This window comes from Lepidochelys kempii, chromosome 26 (assembly GCF_965140285.1).
Source record: "Lepidochelys kempii isolate rLepKem1 chromosome 26, rLepKem1.hap1, whole genome shotgun sequence".
Taxonomy (NCBI): Eukaryota; Metazoa; Chordata; order Testudines; family Cheloniidae; genus Lepidochelys; species Lepidochelys kempii.
Genome location: NC_136405.1, coordinates 9,127,874 through 9,146,908, shown reverse-complemented (window position 1 = coordinate 9,146,908; position 19,035 = coordinate 9,127,874). Strand labels below are relative to the sequence as shown.

The 19,035-nt window shown below is 43.7% G+C and overlaps 1 protein-coding gene across 6 annotated transcripts in view; it reads left to right on the top strand.

The window, feature by feature from the left end:
* Window positions 1–19,035, top strand: part of LRRTM4 (leucine rich repeat transmembrane neuronal 4) — a 405,526-nt gene that overhangs the window by 101,009 nt on the left and 285,482 nt on the right. The window contains exon 3 of one of the 6 annotated variants that reach the window (XR_012156306.2): window positions 11,112–11,290. The exons of the other annotated variants lie outside the window; for them this stretch is intronic. The gene's annotated coding sequence lies outside the window, so the exon portion shown is untranslated. The remainder of the gene's footprint in view (window positions 1–11,111; window positions 11,291–19,035) is intronic. 6 annotated transcript variants of the gene reach the window in all.

Sequence of the window (19,035 nt, the reverse complement as noted above, 5' to 3'; positions counted from 1 at the left end):
ACTTTTCAGTCATTACTAGACATTATCTGTCGTTTCAAATTCAATCAGGTAACTTACAACTGAATGACTTTGTATCCATTTGCTAATTCCAAGAACTAGCCAGCGTCCCATTGTTTTCCACTGGCTTTTGAAGGCATTTCACATCTCTTGCAACACACTAATGAGCACCTGTGCATTAACTTGGCTTCCCTGTGTGCTGTAATTCATTTTCATTGTTGGCGTCTGACGGGTTATATAATGTCCAATTTGGGGTGGTATATGTAGCATGTTGCTACTCGCAAAGATCTTTATATTTCTGTCATGTCAATGCCTTGTTTAATTTCTCCAAGGTATGTGATACACTCCAAAGTGCAGTATTTTTTCTGTGAACGAGTGAAAATGCAAACATTGCAGAATTCTGGGGGCTGTCAGAACTGCAAATGCAAATATCCCATAGGGCTGGATTTTGAAACGTTGATATGTTGAGCATATTGGTTTCCATTGGAACTGCCTGAGGAGTACGGGCTTGATCCTTCAAATTGTAAGTACTCTGGGTCTGATTCTGCAAAGTTGTATTATGCAGATAAAGCCATCTGGGCAGGAGACCGCTTTCTCAGGGGCCGGTCCACGATTGTGCAACAAACTCCCACAGGAACCAAGGACCAGTGGAAACTTCTTCACCATCTGCTCTAAGTGCCAGGTGCATTTCTTTGATGTGCCTGCTCTAACATTTATTATCATCAGTTTATTCACACTGTGGTAGTATCTAGGAGCCTCAGTCAGGACCAGGACCCCTTTGAGCTAGGTGCTGTACAAATGGAAGAAAAAGCTGGTACCTGCCCCGCAAAACCAGACTATCTAACTATAAATGCAACACACACACGGAGAACAATGGGTGCATTTTTTAAAAAAAATCTTCCAAAACAAAATACTACACTATCCAATTCTCCCCCTGGGGAGAGGGAGAAAGAACCACACATGACAGATGCTAGTCATGTTGCTTAATGCACTGCTGGAAGGTGCTCAGATACGATGGTGATGAGGGTGGTACAAGAACCTGTACAGCGTAAAATAGAAGCACTGAAGTACATGCGTATTACCCCTAAGCACATGAGAAGTCCCATTGACTTAAGAGCGTGATTATCAGTATTGTGACAGTACAAAACACAGTTGTGGTGAGAGCCCTAGTTAGACTACATGATCATAATGGTCCCTTCTGACCTTAAGGTCTATGAAATAGCCCATAAAATCAATCAGTAGGGCTGCCACTACTTACGCCATACTCCTTTTTCCCCATTATATATGTGTGTGTGCGTACTGCAATGGGCTTTGGATCAGACCCTGCCTGGGGAAATGTGAGTCAAACAGGGTTAGTTCATTGGAAATCATAGATACAAGTGTTAGTAGCACACAGCCCCAACCACAAATATCTGCCTACTGCACTTCATCACCAGCACTACCCAAGCACAGCTGTATCCCCTCATATGCCGTATTCACCACCCTTTCTTTTAGGACCTGAATTCAAGGGAAAGTCTTTCATAAGAACATAAGAATGGCCAGACTGGTTCAGACCACTTGTCCATCTAGCCCAGTATCCTGTCTTCTGACAGTGGCCAATACCAGGTGCTTCAGAGGGAATGAACAGAACAGGGAAATTTATAGAGTGATCCATCCTCTGCTGTCCACCCTCTCATCTTCTGGCAAAGGGAGGCTAGGATCACTCAGAGCATGGCGTTACATCCCTGCCCATCCTGGCTAATATTCATTGATGGATCTATCCGCCATGAATTGATCTAGTTCTTTTTTGGAACCTTGTTTAAGTTTTGACCTTCACAACATCCCCTGGCAAAGAGTTCCACAGGTTGACTGTGCACTATATGAAGAAGTACTTCTCTTTGTTTATTTTAAACTTGCTGCCTGTTAATTTCATTAGGTAGCCCCTAGTTCTCATCTTATGTGAAGGAGTACATAACATTTTCCTATTCAGTTGCTCCACACTAGTCAAGATTTTATAGACCTCTTTCATATTCCCCCTTAGTCATCTCTTTTCCAAGGTGAAAAGTGCCAGTCTTTTCAATCTTGCCTCATGTGGAAGCTGTTCCATCATTTTTGTTGTCATTCCGTGTAACTCTTCCAGTTCCAATATATCTTTTTTGCAATGGGGCAACCAGATCTGTATGCCATATTCAAGTTGTGGGCATACCATGGATTTATATAGAAGCATTATGAAATTTTATGTCTTATCTGTCCCTTTCCTAATGCTTCCTAACAGTCCATTAGCTTTTTTAACTGCTGCTGCACACTGAGCAGATGTTTTTGGAGAACTTTGCATCGTGAATCATAGAATATCAGGGTTGGAAGGGACCTCAAGAGGTCATCTAGTCCAACTGAGCTCTTTCTTGAGTGGTAACCGCTCACTTAGACCCCATCATTTTGTATGTATAGTTGAGACTGTTTTCCAATGTGCATTACTTTCACGGTTTAATTGGCTTTAGATTGGGCTCTGAGAGCCAGCTCCAAACCCCACTGAAGACATCTTTACATTGACATCTATGGCTTTGAATCAGGTCCCCTTTAATACGGATGTGAGAGAATAATTTGTACTGTCAATGATTCTGTTTGTCGGTGATAACAACAACAAAAAATCAGCAACTAAAAGGCATAAAGCAAAACAGACCCTTGAGAGGCGACAGATTACTGAGCATCGGCCTGTAAAATCTAAAGCAATGTTAGTTACATAAACCCACTTACAATTTAGCAGTCATCTAGATGAAGAAACCAGGCGATAAGCTGCTGGCTTAAATTTAGAACCATTAGTCATCTCATCACACCTCCAACTTTTCTTTTTTGTTCTTTTAATCTCTTCTGCAAATATTTATTTTTAGAGGAACTTGCTGCACTTTGGTTCATGCACAGCAACATGGCCTAAAATACCATCTCTCAGAATTAATTCTAGGGTGTTGGTTTGTTTGTTCCTTTTTACAGAAAAACAACTAAAATTATACTCCTTGCTGTGTTCCAAGCATCCTCTCCCCTTGTCCACCCCCATTTATATATGAAAAATATAAGCAGCCAATGTGCAGTGGCTTGACTGGGCTAATTCTAGTTAATGGTGCTGAAAAGCACTTTGTGGCTTTCATTTACCCTACACTTCCAAGTTTTGAAATAATTCTCTGGATTAACTATAGCAGATGGGAGGCTGATCTGAAGTGGTTTCAGTTCTCTGAAAAAATGGAGACTTCAGTTCTAATACCAGCAGTGATCTCTTCTAATTGCTCAACTGCTGGGCATGTGGACTGTTCAGGGGCTTTGTGCAGACCTTTGCATACAAACATCTCTGTAACTCAGAAGAGCTAAGATGATTTTGTGCCTGTGAATCTGTTTAGAAAATTTCTTTTGCTCTTTGGAGCCATTAATGTTGAAATATTTTCTTAGATATGCCGCTATTCATAATGCAAATGGTGGCTAACTATTAACCCGTGATATTTTAAGATCTCAAACAAGACAACAAGGTTAGCATATCGTTTACCGTACTTCTATTATTATAACTGATGATGTTGTTGTTGAAAATCATTTATATTGTGGTAGCATCCAAAGGCCCCATCCAGGTTTAGGTCCCCTGTGTACAAATGTATACAAGACAGTCTAATTTTTTAATTGAAGTTTTTGGTGAAAATGTTCTCTTTCTCACTCATATCCATACAAATTAGTAACAGTGAAACAAGGTACTTATCCCAAAACACATCTTAAAAAGTTTCTTTAGAAGAGATATTATTTGTCCTGAGAATTTTTTGCTTAGATATTTCATCTTAGTGTTATACTTAATGGAAAATAACCCCGTTGTTAGATGTTGCCTCGAGCAGTGGCTGTAAAATAAGCATGTAGTCAAATGTGCCACAGAGTCACATCTGGTTATTAACAGCATTCTCGGTTCTCAAAAAGCATCTAAAGATTGGCTAGTCTTGGAATCCTGGCTATTGACTCTGTTTCAGTCCCCCTAAAGTCTCCTAGCCTGTCACCTACGTCTCCTGATAACTCAAAAGTAGGCTAAATTCCTCTCGGGCTCCTGGCTTACTTTTAGAAATGGTCCCAGTGCACTTAGGGCCTGATCTTGGGAAAAGCTGAGTGCTTCATTCGACACTTCTACACATAATGAGTATATAGCATCACCCCCGACATGTCATGTCCACTTAGTTAATTTTTTCTTATTATCTGAAGTGCAGGTACCAATTTTCACCTGTAGATTAGTTTGAATGGGCACTTTGGTAATCGTGTAGAGAACTCTTCCTTTATTTAAGAGGATTTTGGACAGGCTGAAATAATGGGAAGGTACCTAACACAAATAAATGTCTTTTAATTTGACAGCACAGTCTAGGGGTTAGAACAGGAATCAGGTTTCAAGTATTTCGCTTCACAATTCTGCAAAGCCCATCTTTTTTTCCTTGAGATTTGAACAGCAGATGAACTGGTGGGATGTCTACACAATAGACTGAATGGGGAGTTGTTATTATGGAGCTGTTCTTTTATTCCTGGAGTAATGCCATTAATTTAGTGGCTTCTTGACGAGTTGTGTGACTCTGGGTAAATCACTGAACACCCCCTGTCCCTCAGTTTATACATCTCGAAACAAGCAGTGTTAACTTAAGAATTTTCAGTTAATTCTTTGAAAACTTTGAGATACTAAAATGGATGATGCTGTGGAAGTGCAAGGTCTTTTCTTTTCTTTTCTTTTCTTTTCTTTTCTTTTCTTTTCTTTTCTTTTCTTTTCTTTTCTTATTTCCTAGGCCCCAATCCTGCGAGGTTCTCCATGTGGGTGGACCTCTGAACAGGAAGGAAATCAACTGGAGTACTTCCATATGTTTGTACAGTCACTGAATTGAGCCTTTAGTTAGCATATCAAAATAAGCACGTGCCTTGGATAGAATATAGTAATGGGATTGATTTCTAGAAGAGCCAGACTCTTCTTGCAGGCAGTGAGAGCTGCAAGTGTTCAGCATCTCTGTAAATCAGGCCCCATTAACTGAATCTCTCACACAGCTCACTTTAGTGAACTACCTAACCCCTACTTAGTAGAGCATGACCGTGCATTTCTCGCTGATCAGCTGAAGACACACCTCTGCAGAAATCCCTGCTACTAAAAATGGCTGAGAAGTATCCATTAATCACAAGGAGCACTAACCGTTTCTTTATACTCTCTGCTGAACAGAGGCAGGAGCCCTGTGTTCCATTACCCATTTTACTTGTCAACATGAAATGCATGCAGCACATCAGAACTCTGTCTGCTAGTCTGTAGGGAGAGAGAGCTTTTCTAAACCTCGTTACTTTTTTCCTGGAGGGTTGTCTCAAGGGTCTGTTCATGGATGGACTACTCCTTTTTTCCATGTCTAGAACAAAACTTCTTGCTGTCGCAGTTCAGGGCAACTGCAGCTCTGTTCCCCCTCCATGGCCCAACAAAGACACCCACTCTCAGGCTTCTGGCTCCCCAGCCATCACCTTTCTTGAGTGGAGATGTCTCTCTCTCCCTCTTGATTGGGATTTTTCTAGGGTGCACAAGTTCCCTCCTTACACTGTGATATCCCCAGCAAGACAGAGCACCTAAACAGGCCAGAGTCTCTGATTTGCCTTCAGTTTGAAGGCTAGGAACAGGTAATGGCCCACAGTTAAGTTACCGCAATGTTCTTTCTAAGCAAGCACATTTATTCTTAAACTAAAAGCATTACAGAGAAAACATGTTAAAAACAATAAAAGAACCAAAACGCCTGCAAATATGCTCACCAGAGATCTTCCTAGCTCCAACAATGGGTCTTCTCAGTGTCAGTCCTTCCCACCCTTCCCTAAGGATGGGGCCCCCCTTGGACAGAAGGTCCTGTCCATTTGCTAGATTAGAAAGAAGACCCCAAATCAATTTAAACTCAGGCTATTTACCCAAAAGACCTTTCTTTGTCTGTTGGTCTTTGGAGAATCCAGTGTGAACTAGTGTATGTGAATCTACACATGCGGTGGTACTTCTCTGGGGGTGTTAGAACCTGGCTGATTTACCTTAATCGCTACCCATTGTTCTTAGTTCCTGGGGAGCTATGGTAGCCCTCCCCCATAGAGTAGAACTCAATCCTATATTCATTTAAAACAATGGAACATATACACTGTATGGGGTTGCAATATTTATCTCGAGTCCTCCATAGAGAAGTTAGTGCAATCCTGGCCCACAGTAATACACACATTTAATATCATACCGTCTTTCAAGAGTATTGTGGGAAATTGCCTTAACTGTCACTCTTGCATGATTATTGTTCAAGTGGGGCAATTCATCTGAGCTGGTCTTCAATACAGTCAGTAACATGAGTCTGCAGAATCTGATTCTATAATGTTTATGTGTTCATGGTCTATGTTGTTTATTGGGAAGCGATGTAGTATGATGGTTAGAAATGAATATTATGAGTCAGGACTTATGGTTCCCAGTAATGGCCCTGTCGCTGACTTGCCTTCATTACAAGATGAGTCAGGCTGTGTGCCCATGTGAGGGAATAGACCTTCTTTTAAACCCCTAAATGGGATACCTGGTTCTTGGGTCTTGCTTACTCCCTTTCTGGGGCAACTGAGGCAGGGATTGGGCCGATCCTTTGCCCCCACTCCTTATTTGCCAGAGTAGCATACCCAGTGCTTGTGGGGAGCAATTTACTGCAGGCATAAACGGGCAGAGAGGTATCAGAGGCAATTGTGATTCACAGGAGCGTCTCAGGGTTCCAGAGCCTCTTAGCACTTGCCCTGTGGTGGTGCATCTTAAGCATCGTCCCTTGTTGTGAGCAGTGCTGAAAAAAAGACAAAATTTAGCCCTAAATTTACTTGGGTGATCACTTTCTTTTGTTTTTGTGACTTTGGGCCTGATCCAGAATTCACTGAAGTCCGTAGGAGTCCTTGCACTGACCTCAACAGACTTTGGGTCAGGCTTTAGGAGTGTAGGTTTGGAGGATTGTGCACTTGTGTCTTGACTATTAATGCCATGGGTACTGAATACAGGAAGTGTGATGGGGGGGTGGGGATTATGGTGTTTCAGTCTGTGTGGCATTCTGATACCGGCCCCCTATGTGCATTCGCCATTTTAACTCATGCTGAGCAATCCAACCCAATATAAAGCAGGTATATCAAAGACACTGACGCAAAAGCAGTTTTGCTCACATTGGGACTGCAGAATCAGGCCCTTTGTAAGGTCATGCATGCTGTTCAACTCGGCGTCACCACAGGTAATCACAGAACTTCAGTCAGCTGCTCCATTTGTCATATAGCATTCACATAGGCCATCAGGGCCAAATTCTGCGCGCTCTCTCTCTCAGTAATGTTGCAAGTGGGGGAGGTTTAGGTTGGATATTAGGAAAAACTTTTTCACTAGGAGGGTGGTGAAACACTGGAATGCGTTACCCAGGGAGGCGGTGGAATCTCCTTCCTGAGAAGTTTTTAAGGTCAGGCTTGGCAAAGCCCTGGCTGGGATGATTTAGCTGGGGATTGGTCCTGCTTTGAGCAGTGGGTGGGACTAGATGACCTCCTGAGGTCCCTTCCAACCCTGGTATTCTATGATTCTATGACTCTATGAATGTAAATCAGGATGGAATATCATTCGTTTAGGGAGACACTGTGGATAGAGCTCTGGACTAAAATTTAGGAGACCTGGGGTTCTATTCCCGTTTCTGTCACTGGCCTACCAGGTGACCTTGGGCAAGTCACTTGACTGCTCTGTGCCTCAGTTTCCCCATCTGTAAAAAGAGGATAATGATACTGACTTCCTCTGTAAAGTGCTTTGAGATCTACTGATTGAAAGTGCTGTATAAGACCTAGATATTATTTATTTTATTCTCTTATGGAGTGAAAAACATTCGTGCCCATCTAACTGAGGGCAGAGTCATGCTCACTCTGCAACATGCTCACTCATAGCAGCACCTGACCTTAGAAAGGAAAGACATTTCATGGCCACCCGGTCAGGTGTAAGTGATCGATTAACACTCAGGGAATCAGACCGTTCCAGGGACATGGCAAGATACAATTGTGGTGCAAAGGGAAAAAAGCAGGCAATTAAAAGTGTACCACCGAATTGTCAAATTAAAGCACAGCGTGTGGCGTGAGATCCTGCTCATGTTCCAAAAGCATATCACATGCCAGGGGGCTACCGCATTGGATTTTTTTTCTTCCCTTAATCTATGCTGCTTGGTAACTGCAGTATTTTTGGGACTGATTCTTCTGCTAATTGCTACCCAGAAATAGCGCCTAAGTTTGGCAGGGCTTTCAGAAGAAGAATGAAGGATTTTTCGGGAAAAAATAGATACATCTAAAAGTTGTATTAAAAAAAAAACCACCCTGCTTTATTCTTCTCTTTGAAAATTCATCATTCAGCCATATTCAGGACGAGCTGGATTGTGACAAGGACTAGGAGAAAGGGAATCCAAAAGAGTTTGGGGTGCTTTAAAGGGGCTAATCCTAGCTATTGTCAGTGTAGGCCCTGAGAGCCCCAACTGTGATCCTCAGACCAGGGGAAGATAGGCACAGGATCACTGATCTTTCCTGTTGGGCCTGATCAGGTAGGTGTGCTCAGAGCATGCCTAACTCCACACAAACCTGCTGAGTGTGAAGAGAGGCCTTCCTTATAACACAGAAGGTTATTTGGTTAATCACCTGGGACACAGCAGGCGCTGGTTCAGTTACCCTCTCTGCTGAGAAGAGAGGATTTGAACAGGGATCTGCCACCTTTCAGGTGAGCATCCTAACCAGTGGACTATAGAGGCATACTTACCTGGCCCAATTAATATGTAATTAAAGTGGAATTCAACAATCGAGATGGAGAGAGGTGCACATCAGAATACACAAATAATCCAGTGGTTAGGGTATTCATCTGAGAGGTGGCAGATCCCCGCTCAAATAATGAGGCACATGTGACAGACCCAGACCAGTGGGGTGCAGGAGTCTGGTAGAAGGCAAATATATTGGCCACTGGATGAACAGGTTTTTGTTCCCTGAGTGACCAGAGCATGGGCTGCCCTAGAGCAATCGGGAACCTGCCAGAACCAATTAAGACAGGCAAGCTAATCAAGACACCTGGAGCCAATTAAGAACTTTCTAGATTCAATTTTGGCAGGCAGGCTAATTAGGACACCCGGTTTAAAAAAGACCTCCCATCAGTTAGTAGGGGGGCGCACCAGGAGCAGCGAGTGAGAAGGCATGCTGCTGGAGGAGTGAAGAGTTCGAGCTTGATCAGGCTTCAGGAGGAAGATCCTGCAGTGAAGATAAAGAAGGTGCTGGGGGGAAGGCCATGGGGAAGTAGCCCAGGGAGTTGTACCTGTCACGCAGCTGATACAGGGAACATTGTGGACAGCTGCTATCCACAGGGCCCTGGGCTGGAACCCGATGTAGAGGGTGGGCCCAGGTTCCCCCCCCCATCCCCCCAACTCCTGATCGGACACAGGAGGAGTTGACCTGGTCTGTGAGAAACACCAGAAGGGAAGGTCTAAATAGGAAAGGGATCTGCCCTGTCCCCGACCCACTAGGTGGGGCACAGAGACTGCGGGGATTGTTCTCCGTTTCTCCCATGCTGGCCAGTGATGAGGTTAGCTGAGTGGACGGCAGGTTTGAGCCACTTGCAAGAGCGGCCAAACTGAGGGCTGCCTTGAATCTCTGAGGCAAGCAAATCCACCAAGAAGCGCAGGACCCACCAAGGCCGAGGAGGAACTTTGTCTCACACACAAGAATGGAGGCTACTTTGAAAGGAATTGTCCTTTGTCCCTCAGTTTACCCAGGGCCCAATAGTTAGACATTTTAATGACAGTGGTGAACTTTGGTTCTCACAAGGCGCTGAATGGTCTTCAGTGGTTAGCAAGAGTTGCACAGTTGAGCCTTAAAGATTGTATACTACTCGGATGATATTTCAATGCAAATTGGTAGTAACCTTCCATAATGGGAATGAGAATGTGGCACGCTGGGTCCAGAGGCCACCCGACCCAAGCATCTGTTGCTCTAAAGCTACTGGAAATATGTATTAAGTACACAGTCTGAAAGGATTTTATCTGAACCTGTCAATCAGCAGGGAATGCTGTCGTTATTTTGTCCCAAAAGGTGATATAATACTTACCCATTTTTATTTATCTGAGTCACGTTTTTCTGACGGGATTCTGCAGAAGGAATCTGAGCTGAAAATGCAGGCAACTGTAAGCAACATCTGAAGCAGTATATTTTAAGTGGCAAGCAAGGTGGGGGATAAAAATCAATGGAGTGGTTTCAGTGTCCCACTATAAATGAGAAAAAAAAAATGGCTCGAGAACTTCCTGGTGCAAGGGCCTCTTAATCAATACAAGATCAGGTGGCACCATTGATTTCTGCAGACATTGCTCATAAGGACATTTTCTAGAATTTGTTGTCCCTCCTGGGTATATTGTTGTAAGAAAACTTCCACTATACTGAGCAGGCCTGCTAATTTTTACATACTTAGTAACAGTTATTACAGTGGAGCTAATCTACCTCAACAGATGCACTGTTGCTCAGGCTGCTTTGCTGTGAAAGGCTCTCTTATACTTCTTCTTATTGCCATTGCATTTGGAGACCCCAGTCTGGACTGGGATCTCTTTGTGCCAGGGGCTATCATACACTGGATGTACCCATCCCCAAAAAGCTTGCAGTTAGAGCTACTCAGGAAATGTGTTTTGTTCCTGCAAAAAATGCTGAGGAAAACAAAGTTGTAGCTGGAACACCATGGAGATATTCCAGAAGGGATGGTTCCTTGCAGTATAAGGATGGACAGTTGCTGGAAATTTGGTAGTATAGATGCATCCTTTTTGCCTGTTATATCTTTGTTATCTTGAGCATAGTTTGGTTAGCTGATTACTAACGGTGATAGGAAGTTTAGCAGTAGATTAAATTGACAGACATATCTCTGTTTACGCTGGTCAGGCAAACTGTGCTAGAGCCCTGTTAGCAAAAACATTTAAACAGAGTTGTAGCTTGTGTGGTCCTGATCCTAGTGCACATATGATCTTATAACACCCACCATTTCACAGTCGCACCAGCAGAGATAGCTGAAGCTGTGGAGTTTGTAACGTTTTAATTAATCTCACAGCTCATGTTGATGATGATGATATTTATTTGTCTCGCTGTAGGAACCCGTCATGGACCGGGACTCAATTGTGCTAGGTGTTGTACAGGATGAAAAGACAGTCCCTGCCTCAAAGAACTGACAACTCAGTCACAAATCCATGCAATCACTGTTCTCTCCAATAATCTCCCATGGATCCTGGAATGCAGGCATGCACACAGAGAAAACACGGGCCCTTCAAATGTAAGGATGGATGTGGGGAAATGTGATGCACGGTGGTTTTAATTTTCCAATACATTAATCTTTAACGTATGCCATCTGTAATTAGAAAGAGGTGAGCTTTAATGGTGTGAGCACAGAGCCGGGAGCCAGGAACTCCTGGCTTTTAATTCTGGCTGACACTGGCTCCCTCTGAAACTTCACCTTTTTACCTCAGTTTCCCAATCTATAAAATGCAGGCATCTTAATGTTTATGTACTTCATAGCTGTGGGGCACGGAGACGATTATTATTTGCATTGTACGGCACCGTTAGTGAACATAGTGCTGCTATCTAGCAAAATAAGAAGTCAGATGCACTTTCATTAAAGTACTTTCAAGAGTAAAAGTGCTTTCATCATTACATAGCTAGGTAATTTAAAAACAAAAACAATAACTGAGCTAGCATCTGTACTTTAAAAGGAGTCAAATTAACAAGGGGCTATTAAGGACCATAACGAGGAGATGGTTAGGAAAGTGATGAACAGTGTAGGGTGTACTTAAAGAGCTGAGACCTTCTGAAAATGTTCTGTAGTTGTTTTGCTTTTTTCTTTTAGTGCGAGTTGCATGCTTTACACCATCACAGCATTATGTGAATAGGGAAAATTTACCCCAAATCACTGAGTTGGTTGGTTATTAAATTTCATGAAGCAAAGGGAAAGGCTTTGTTGGCATGAATTTCCCCTTCCGTGATATAAACTGACTGAGAGAAATGAACCATTTCTGGAGACTGGGACCAAAGAGCCACATGATCATTTAGGCTCTGATCCTGAAAGCTGCTCTGCATGGACTGATCCCTGCTGTGTGGGGACCTTTTTACTTCACTAGGGTCTCGTATGGGGTTCTGTCCACTCTGTGCAGCTTGTGGGACTCGGACTTTAGAAAGTCCACGGCTAACTATGGTATCCTGAGCTGGCCAGCCAATGTGTTAGGATATGTTAGGAGACTGGAGTAAAACACCTGCAGCTCGCCCAAGACAGCTGACTCAGACTTGTGGCACTCGGGCTGTGATGCTATAAAATTCCAGTGTACACATTTGGGCTCAGGCTGGAGCCTGAGCTCTGACACCCTCCCCCTTCACAGCTGTACATATCCTTAATGACCTGCTCACATCCGATGCTGCAGGACAAGTGCTTGTCCTCTCTTTCCTGCCATGTGGATAACAACTAGTCTGTCAGCTCCTTCTTCACCATCCCATATCCCATTCTCACCACTACCGCCCCTACATACCATCTATAGGCTTGCTAACACCTGTAAAGGGGCTGCCATTTTTACCATCCTTCTTCAAAAATGATAGTGAGAGATAAAAGAATATACAATTATATAATGGGGTTATCAATTGTATGATGGCATCGGACTTGGGACGGAAGAATCCCATGCACTGCTACAGGCTGGGGACCGACTGGCTAAGCAGCAGTTGTGCAGAAAAGGACCTGGGGATTACAGTGGACAGGAAGCTGGATATGAGTCAGCAGTGTGCCCTCGTTGCCAAGAAGGCTAACGGCATACTGGGCTGCATTAGTAGGAGCATCGCCAGCAGATGGAGGGAAGTGATTATTCCCCTCTATTCGGCACTGGTGAGGCCACATCTGGAGTATTGCGTCCAGTTTTGGGCCTCCCACCCCAGAAAGGATGTGGACAAATTGGAGAGAGTCCAGCAGAGGGCAATGGAAATGATCAGGGTGTAGGGTACATGACTTACGAGGAACAGCTGAGTGAACAGGGCTTGTTTAGTCTGCAGAAGAGAAGAGCGAGGGGGGATTTGATAGCAACCTTCAACTACCTGAAGGAGGGTTCCAAAGAGGATGGAGCTCGGCTGTTCTCAGTGGTGGCAGATGACAGAACAAGGAGTAATGGTCTCAAGTTGCAGTGCGGGATATTTAGGTTGGATATTAGGAAACACTATTTCACTAGGAGGATGGTGAAGCACTGGAATGGGTTATCTAGGGAGGTGGTGGAACCTCCAGCCTTAGAGGTTTTTAAGGCCCGGCTTGACAAAGCCCCGGCTGAGATGATTTTGTTGGTGTTGGTCCTGCTTTGAGCAGGGGGTTGGACTAGATGACCTTCTGAGGTCTCTTCCAACCCTAATCTTCTATGATTGCCTGTGATAGCAGAGGACTGGACTTGATCAGGAGGTCCTACCTTCCCTTATGGCAGCGGGGAACTGCCTGGATCTGTTATCTGTGCATTTCTAGATTCTTGCATCCAGGTTTAATTTTCTTATTGTTTTTTGGAATATTAATTGGACTCCACTTAAACATACTTTCAGCCTTTGCTCCTTTCTAATAAAGGTTTTCATTTACTTACTACAATTAATTTGACTTGGAAAAAATTGTAAATTAATGGTTGGCCTGGCACGACTCATATTCTTTGTATTTCAGCAGTGCCTAAAGGTCTCAGTTGAGATCAGCACCTTACGATGCTGATGCTCAGCACAGTGTATGCATATAGAGAGACAGGGCAGGGACTGTGAGCAGCTGGCATTGTGAATTCCTTTCACCCCTTGAAGCACTACTGTGATTTATTTGTCGTACCAAGGTGCCTATGAAGTATCAGAGCCCTATTGTGCGAGGCACTGTACACACACAGAAACATGCATTAGGTCCTATCACGTCTTTTATTCACCCAGTGTATGCACGGGCCCATTGTTACAACATATCCCAATGCATTCTAACACTCAGGCATAGTGAGATGTGTTAATGTCAACCCAGCAATTCCAGCTTGACTCTGAGCTGTGACAAGAATAGCAAATGACTCATGAACCTCTCCTCCAAAACACTGTCTCATTAACAACCTGTCCTCATTACAATGAACAGTTGCATCCCTTATGCACACACCTCAGCAGTAATGAGCATGGCATGCAAGGTTTACCTCCTGCCATCCCACAGGATATTAGGACTGAATGCTCTTCAATATTAACTAAACTTACCATGAGGCCATCTGACCTCCCAAATTCAACAAAAGCCTCAAAGAAGGAATTTCAAACATCAGTGGCTTTACCACACTATCTTTCCTTTGATTTGAACTCCACACACTTCCCATGTACCTTGCCTGATACAAATCAATCCCTTCCAGACCAAAAACTTAATGTGCAAATGTTCCCAAACATGGGGGTGTAAAATTTAGAGCATATCCAGAGTTTGGGGTTTGGGGGGTTTGCATTCAAATTGGCCCAGTAGGGATCCAGATCCAGAGTTTAGGTCCATTCCCGTCTCTATTGGAAATACAGATTATGGGTATAATTTTCAAAAGCATTTCAGCACCAGATTTGTAAAACTATTTTAGCACCTAAAGATCACTAGTTGGCTTTTCAAAAGCACCTAAGTGCCTAACTCCCATGAAAGTTAGGTGCGCAGGTGCTTTTGAAAATCCCACTAGGCACCTATCTGCATCGTTAGGTCACTAAATGCCTTTAAAAATCTCTGTCTTAAGACTCCTAAGAACCCAAGTGGGTTTTTTTTTTTTAAATGGAACTCAGGAGCTTTTGGTAATTTTACCCCCTGCCTGAATTGACTAGATTATGTAAGAAAAGGTCCTGCACTTTTTAAGGATCCAGCAATTTCACATCAAGGTTAATAGAATAAGTAAATCTTTCAAATCAAGTGCCTATATAAAAATAATGCTATCTTGAGAATTGTTCCATGTTGGACCAATTTAACTTATTTTATATAAATATAACTATAATGCTGCAGGCTTTCAATTATATCTAACCCTCAAAGAAAACGCTGACTCATTATTTCAGTTTAACCATGTCACTGGTTGAAAAACCAATACAAGAGTATATCCCGGTTCCAACTCACAAGCCTGATTTTCACTTGGGCTTGTCTACATGGGGAAATTAACCAGAATAGCAATGTAGTCGGAAGAGAGCCTGAGACATGAGCCCTTGGATCAGAGGCCTGATATGAGGCCTGGGCTAAAGTGGTAGTCAAACTTTTACTGATATAAAGCAAAGACAAGCTGTGGGTGAGAGGCAGGGCCTGCTCACAGAATCTGGCAAGAACAGGGCTGATATTGCAGAAATACACATTCCTAACTGCTAGGCGCAGAGTACTCATGCAAACACATCGGACTATCCAGTGGTACCAGAACATCCCGATATCAAGGGTGATACAAAAACATTCCCCAAGGGTAATAGGAATGCACTGACCCCTCCTAAAAGGCAAGGTCAGGACGACATTACGTAATAGAGCTGTTCTGATTGAACCAACATGTACAAGATGATGGGTGATAACGAGCCACATCAGAGGGCAGTAACTATGTCAGAGGGGTGGTACGTAACTTGTTTGTATCGAGGTATAAAGATGCATCTCAGAGGGAGTGTCTTTGTCTAGCCTAGGGAGGAACAGAAAGTCCCACCGTTCACTAAACTGCTCCATTGTTACGGGCATACATGTATTAGTGGTGCAGTAGAGTCTGCGGGATGCGTCATCGACAATAAGCCTGGCTGGGTGCCTTTGTGCCTTAACGGATCTGGTGGTGATTGAGCAGTTCGCTGGAGGTCTACTGTGCCAACTGTCTGAGCAGAGCTGAGACAGCACACGGGGAACACACACATGCAGCTGAACATCTGTCAACAAGCTATTCTGGAAAATCTTGCTGTGCAGATGCTTTTATTCCAGCATAGCTATTTTGGTGCATTTCCCTGCATAGACAAGTCATTACACTAAGATCCTGACCACTTCAAGGCCTCTTTACACTGCCAGAGTGGGTGTAAAAAGGCTTTGGTATAAAAGAGAATCATGCCTAATGGAATTCTCCCAAACAGTTATATGCAATTTGCAAATAACTAATTTACTGGACAATGATGTTATAATCTGAACATTACAAACTCTTGATGGGACAAGCTTTGCCATGCCCTGGATCTGCTGAATAGCCAGAGAAGTCTTGATGGCTAATGTAATGTTTTAAATCAAACGAATAACATCCAGCCAGCTTTGCACAGGGCTGTGCCTGCATTTAGAAGAAAATGTTGTAATTATCATCAGTAAAGATGATGTGGATGATGTAAAGAAGATTATCCCATGTAGTTATTCAACAACCCAGTTACTAGTTTTCTGGGGGATGAACTAGATGACCTAACACCTCTTTCCCATTTCTAACTTCCCTGATTCAGCAGCTTTTCAGCAAGCTGGGAAGGTCTCCCTTTCTTGCATGTATTTCCAAAGAAGCAATACGGAACAAAACCAGTTCACATTTCTGCAGGGGTCGCTACCCAAAGGATTCAAAAGCAGCTTGGGTAGTCTTGTGGTTAAGGTCCTGGGTACACCGGAAATCCGGTTTCAGTTTCTGGTTTTGCCACAGACTCCCTCTGTGACCATGGGCAAGTCACTTAGCCCATGTCTACACGACAGGCACTAAAGTGGAGCAGCTATGGCACCACAACTGTGTCATCGTAGTGCTGTAGTATAGACGCTTCCTGCTGTAATGGAGGTCGGGGGGAGGGGGGTTCTGTTACTGTGGGAATTCCTCCTCCCCGTGCAGCGCTAGCTAGGTCAACAAAAGCATTCTTCTATTGACCTAGCCAAGTCTACATCAGGGATTAAAGGGGCATAACTACCAGGTTCCGGTGTGTGCATTTTCACATTCCCTGAGTGCTGTAGCTATGTCAACTTAACTTTTAAGTATAAACTGGTCTTTAATCTCTGTGCCTTAGTTTCCCAACGGTAAAACAGAGAGACCAACACTTCCTTTCTCCTAATGTGTCTGTCTGTTTAGATTGTAAATTCTTTGGAAATGGTTCTCTCTCTCACTATGTACAAATCCTAGCACAGTGGGGCCCTAATTTCATTTGAAGGTGCTACCAGATTAAGAACAATAACTACTTTGCTCACAGAAAATAATTATTAGCACGTACTGCGTGACAAAGGCACTCATGCTGTCCTATTCAGTGCATCTTATGTCTTTCATAAAGAACAAAATAAGCTGGACTTGTAAGAAACAAATTGTGTATTATTAAACCAAGAGATACAGGGCTTGATTTTCAAAAAACAGCATCTGTTCTTTCTCTCTCATACACTCGTGAGCATCTGGAGCAACTGTCCTGAAGTCATCAGAGATACTCCAGCTTAATGTTGGTCTAAGTGAAATCAGAAGCAGGTTCCTAGACCAAGTTATCACTTACTCCGTTGCAGTGTTGCCAACTCTCAGGATTTTATTACCCTAGCCCCTGGAGCCCTGTGATTACAAGAGACTCTAAGCTTTCATGGGGGCGGGAGCGGGGGCGGGGGGGAGTTCCTAGCCCTGGTGGTTGCAGAGAAAAGTTTGACAATGTGAACCCTCAAGTCTCAACAATCTGAAGACTAATAAGAGGAAGTCCAAGTGTATTATTTTTCAAAATATCATGATTTTTAAGCCGATTTCATGACCTTTTTGCATATGACATGATTTTTTGTTAACAGTTCACGTTGGAATGCTAGAGTGCACGGCTGGAGAAAGCGGGAAGTTAAGGAGGCTTTAAACCATCTTTATGCTCTTTGTATTCTGGGGCAGCCAGGGCCCCATTTAGCCTCAACCTCAGGATAGTTTGACCTTATGCTTCCCGTGGGTCCAAGTACTCGGACAACAACAGGAACGCAGTGTGCTCTGACTGCACCTCCTCTCCTTCCCCATCCCAACCTTCTAGGAGCAGAGTTGGTGCAGAGCCCTTACCCCAGTTCTGTGCTGGCTGGGATAGGCCATCTGCATGGCCATCTTCCCAAGGGACCATTTATGCCCACTTTAAAGTCCTTTTACACTGCCGGAGTGGCCAGGGTGTAACTGAGAATATAATGTTTCAACTGAGCAATATGCTTTCCCTTCTAAACTGCATTCCTGTGTGCTGTTAAACAGCTGTCTCCCTCTGGCAGTCTGTCACGCCCTTGGGAGACTTAATGAGGAAAGGTGTTGCTAATTATATACATACGTATATGTTCACACACATACGTGTATGCATGGGAGCACTCAGAGTACACTGACCTGCATATTCTCTGTCAAATAATTGATGTAGCTTCAACCCTGCACTCCTTCCCACCCATCCACACACCACCTCTTCTCCCCTACCCTTGCAGGAAAAATGTCAATTTATATAAACCTTAAAAGCCTTTAATTGAAAATCATAAAACACCCAACCATTTCAGTCTATCTGGCTGAATGAGCTGCTCCCCTCTCCCTCCCTCTTACACTCCTGTTGACCTGGAAGGCAGGGGAAGGTGGGAAACAAAGGTCAGAAGGACATTCAAACCTCTTAATTGGTTCCATTAACCATCCTTTTCTTCACTGTACAGAACAGGCAAGTGGCACCTCATTGAAAGCATAGTGCTTCACTCTTGGCTAGACCGCCACTCGCCTCATCCTAAGCCAAGTGCTTAAAGCATGTTATACTAAATGAATGAGTGCACTTGTCCTTTTGGGCTGATGATAGATGGCCTACCTCTGGCTGGCTTGGCCCAAAACGGTTGCTTTGTGTGTCTCCTTCCTTGCATTCTCTGTGCAGCTCTCTCTCTTTCTCCAGCTCCTATTCCCCTTGATATGTAGGACCAGATTGTTCCTGGAAGAGAGACAGGTGGGTGCACAAGCAAAGAAAGCCTCCACTTGGCCTTTGAACCCCTGCGCATTGAATTCGCAGTGCCTGTGTTCTCCTGAGCTTCTGCATCTTCCCTGGGATAGCAGGGACAGGAGGTGAGGGCATGGAGGCAGAGCTATCCAGTCACAACGAGGGAAGCACACTGAAGCACCTAAGGGATTGGGCTCT